This window comes from Galeopterus variegatus, unplaced genomic scaffold, assembly GCF_000696425.1.
Source record: "Galeopterus variegatus unplaced genomic scaffold, G_variegatus-3.0.2 Scaffold2617, whole genome shotgun sequence".
Lineage (NCBI taxonomy): Eukaryota > Metazoa > Chordata > Mammalia > Dermoptera > Cynocephalidae > Galeopterus > Galeopterus variegatus.
In genome coordinates this window covers 68,851-73,649 of record NW_007728728.1, presented here as the reverse complement: position 1 = coordinate 73,649, position 4,799 = coordinate 68,851, and the positions used below count along the sequence as shown (strand labels likewise).

Genomic DNA, 4,799 nt, shown 5'->3' with positions numbered 1-4,799 from the left:
CATGCCCAGGACACACCTAGCTATCCTTTAGCAGAAACCACTCCCCAAATCCTATCACCCCTAAACCCTGATGATTTTTATTACTGACCTGAGCCATGTTAAACATGATTAAACCTTTTCTCATGATCTGCATCTACAATGGGAAATGATGTGCTTTGTTTTTTTTTTTTTTTTTCCTCCTTGAAGGAAAATCCAAGTGAGATGAATAATGGACATTAGACCCAACAGTGTCACTTGTCCTAACATCTGCTGGAACATTCTGGAAGCCTGCTACTTGCCCTTTGTCCCCACACAGTGTCTTACTTTGGTAGGGGTGTGATGCACAATGTCTCAAGTGTACAACACTGCCAGGCTCAGCTCCACCCATGAAAAGGCTACCAGAAGCTACTATGGATCTAATGCCTTCACAGGCATGTGTGTGCTCATCTGTGTGGTATTTTCTCAATACAGTTCGTTAGTTAATATCTTTCTGGGTTTGTTTAATCTTTGCATTGTCTTCTATTCATAGTCAGGTATTTCTTTTTTCACACTACAATAATTAATTTTATTTGTTTAAGAGCTCATTTTACAAGCCTGGGCTTTGATTCTGTGAGCTCAAATTTACATATTAATGAAGATAAAAGCAAACTGTGATCCATGTACATGGAGAAAACCTAAAAGCTCATGATTAATCACATTGTAGTTTTAAAATTTCTACCAGCCTAGAATTCAGTAGTCACAGGTCTTTTAGGTCCTCTGGATGTCCCACCAGTATATGCACTTTTCTTGAGCTGAGCAACCTCATAATAGTTCAGGTTCTGGTTGATAACACTGGTTAATCCCCAAGCATAGATGACACATGGAAGCCTCAGGAAGACTTCATTCTCAATGCCATATGTCCCCTTCACCATTGTTGACACTGAATGAATCCTGGAAAGATTTTTCAACATGGATTCAATGAAATCAGCTACGTTTAACCCAGTTGCCCAGTCGGTGTCACCATTTAATGCACTTCCTTCCAATTCTCACCATCATTGTCCATTCCCACTTCTGGATTCAGTTCCTGGAGAGAAACACCAGCCACATTCACTCCCCTCCACATAGCCACACTTGAGTCATATGTTCTCCAAAAATCCATCCATGGTAGCTGCTGGGACCAATGTCAAGTATTTCAGCCATAAAACAATGAAATCTAGCAGAATCCAGATTACACCCACTTCCAATCACTTGGTGCTTTGATAATTCACTTAGTTTCCAAATAACATATGTAAGGATGTCTATTGGGTTGGAAACCACAATTATGATGCAATCAGGACTGTACTTGATGATCTGAGGAACAATGAATTTGAAGACATTAGCATTTCTCTGCACGAGATAGAAATGACTCTTGCCCTATTGCTGACAGACTTCCGTAGTTCCCACCACAATCTTGGAATTGGCAGTCACAGAGTGATCTTTATCTGCCACAATTTTAGATGTCTGAAGTAATAAGCTCCCATGCTTCAGATCCATCACTTCTCCTTTGAGATTATCTCCCCAAACTTTCACAACAGCAAATTCATCAGCCAGAGACTCCCCCAGAATGCTGATAGCACACGCCATGCCAACTTGTCCAACACCCACTACAGTGATCTTATTGTTTGGGACCATTTCCGCCCCTTCTGCAACTGCTGCAATGAGTTTTTCCTTAAGAATTGCCATTGTGCACAGGAGAGGGCTCTGAAGAGCACTGTAGAACAATCCTGAGAAGGAGCCAATGTCTACCCATAGTCAAGCATTTTTTCCACTTCACCAAATTCAAATGATAATGACCTGCTATGATGCATTCACTTTATAAAGTATGTTCACATCTATGAGCACATTTGTAGTAGCTTTATGAGGGTAAAAATTATTTTCCCCTTTCATGGAAGGAAAGAACCAAAGCTCTTCATGGTTAAATAGCTATTAGCTATTGTGCATTTAGGCTAGATCTTAAACTTAGGTATTGCCCACATCCAGGTCTGTTTATTCTAAAATACATAGTTTTCAAAATCTCCATTTTTCTATTTACCTTTATTTTTATTATTTGAGGGAATTTGGTCATTTTAATTTTCTTCCCTCCAGAGCAGAAATATTGTTTCTTGTTTATAAATTTAATACCTGAACTCATATTATGTGTAACTTAGGGTTTCATTCACTCATTGATCCAATTATTCATTCTCTTACTAAATATTTATTAAGTACATATAGAGGGCTGCATAAAGTTAGTCACAAAAGACCTTAACAATCCTTGAGTAAGCACCATTAAGAAGCCACCGTAGGAACTAGGGCAATATATAACATAACAGTTGGCAATTGCTTTGGATTGAATGTCTCCCCAAAACTCACTGAAGTTTGACCCCCCATTGTAACAGTGCTAAGAGGATGGGAAATCCAATTATGGTATGTGAAAGGTGGGACTTTAAGAGGTGATTAGATTGTGAGGACTGTGCCCTCACAAATGGAGTGATCCATTTATGGAGTAATGGGTATGGTTCTGATGGTGTTATAAGGAGGGCAAATGAGAAGGTGAGGTTTCTCTTGCTCAGCCTATTCTCACCATGTGACACCCTGGTCTCCATGGACCTTGTAGAGAGTTCGCACCCAGCAGAAGGCCCTCACCAGAAGCATCCCCTGGACTGTGGGCTTCCCAGCCTGCAAAACTGTAAGAACTAAATTTAATATTTTTATGAATTACGCAGTTTCAGGCATTCTGTTACAAGCAACAGAAAACAGACTAATACAGCAATCTAACTAAAGTTTCAAATATTGGTGTACACCTCGAGAGTTGTTACATTTGTAATTCTTCTGCATGAAAGATTTGTCTCTTCTCTTCATTAAGTTTATATATTTATTTATTTGTTGGTTTATTTATTTCAGTATGGATTCACGGATATTTATTTTATACTTTGGATTATAATTCAAAACTAGTTCATTTATTTTGTTGTTCCAATTCTTCTACTATGTCTTCTGGAACATCTTTTAGCGGCACCTGTGGCCCTTTGATATATCAATATCTTTTTTTTTTTTTTTAGCACTTTCTTACTTTCTGACAATACAAAATGCTCCAGGCTCATCTTGTATATTTCTTGCCAAGTCATAGAATCAGTGATTTTTGCAAAGATCCCAATTCCTTCTATGGAAAAAATAGTATTACAAACCAGGATCTGGAGTGTTGTTGCTTGTAGACTCTTTCCACTGACAGCGCTAAGAAATATATATGTATATGCCAACCTGTGTATATTCACATGTATCCAGAAATGCTTGTATTTCTTTGTGCAACCATCTGTATCTCTACTAAGGTAAACGTGTTTGACNAATACAAAATGCTCCAGGCTCATCTTGTATATTTCTTGCCAAGTCATAGAATCAGTGATTTTTGCAAAGATCCCAATTCCTTCTATGGAAAAAATAGTATTACAAACCAGGATCTGGAGTGTTGTTGCTTGTAGACTCTTTCCACTGACAGTGCTAAGAAATATATATGTATATGCCAACCTGTGTATATTCACATGTCTCTAGAAATGCTTGTATTTCTTTGTGCAACCATCTGTATCTCTACTAAGGTAAACGTGTTTGACCAGAGTTATGCCTTTTCCAGTATGTCATATAGTTGGAAATAGATAGTAGGTAGCTTCTATTATACCAACTGGCTTTTTTCACTTAGCAATATGCATTTAAAATTTATCCGTGTCCTTTTTGTGGCATGACAGCTCATTTCTTTTTATTGTGTGCAGGTTTTTTTGTGAACACATTTTTTAAGTTAGTTGGTTAGTTGTACTACTTTCCTAGGGCAGCTGTAACAAAGCAGTAAACAAACTGAGTGGCTTAAAACAACAGAAATTTATTATCTCACAGTTCTGGAAGTTAGANCTGGATTAAGGGCCCATCCAACCGCAGTATGACATCATCTTAAATAATTACATCTGCAACTACCTTATTTCTGAATAAAGTCACATTCTGAGGTTCTGGAGAGGACAAGAATTTGGGGGAGACACTTTTCAACTAAGTACAGTGGTTATGCTGTGTTTTCTTTGTTTGTTTGTTTTTTCATAATAAAGATATAGTCAACGTGCTTCTACACCACTCAGTACAGATTTGGTAGGACTCCGACAGTCACACGCAATTCTTTCCCAGGGAGGAAATACTCAAAAATGCGGTCATATTTCCTTAGAATACCAGCTCCACTCTGGTGGGACAAAATTACATTACTTTTCAGTCTCTTCAGAAAATCCATGGTCATTGATGTTCCAAATCCCAGCTCCACCACTTACTAATTATGTGACCTTAAACTCCCCTTTGAATTTCTATTTTCTCATCTATAAAATGGAATTAGTAACAATAATTTCTACCTGTAGAAGAAACCAAGATATATGGGTTAGAAAAATATAAAATAAATGGAAAGTGAAACAAAGAAAAACTAAATATTTCCCACCTGATAAAAATCAGTTATGTTCACCTGATCATACATACAAGAAGAGAATGCAACCCGTCTATCCCACAGAGACTTAACTCATTTGCTGGTTCCTTCATATAGTAGGCTTTGATGGGTCTGGAGAACTGGCTATAGCTAGCTCCTTGTCTTCATCCCTTCAGGCTGCTGTAACAAAGCACCATAGACTGGGTGGCTTATAGGCAACAGAGACTCAATTCCCACAGTTCTAGAGGCTGCAAGTCTAATGGCAGGGTGTCAGCATGCTTGGGTTCTGGTGATATATAAGTCCATTTGTGTTGCTTATCACAGAATATCTGTTTTATATATATATATGTGTGTGTATATATATATATATATATATATATAT

The 4,799-nt window shown here is 37.8% G+C and overlaps 1 pseudogene; it reads right to left on the bottom strand.

Moving 5' to 3' along the window:
• Positions 1-701: 701 nt before the first annotated feature.
• LOC103598458 lies at positions 702-1,680 on the bottom strand (annotated as a pseudogene).
• Positions 1,681-4,799: the final 3,119 nt, after the last annotated feature.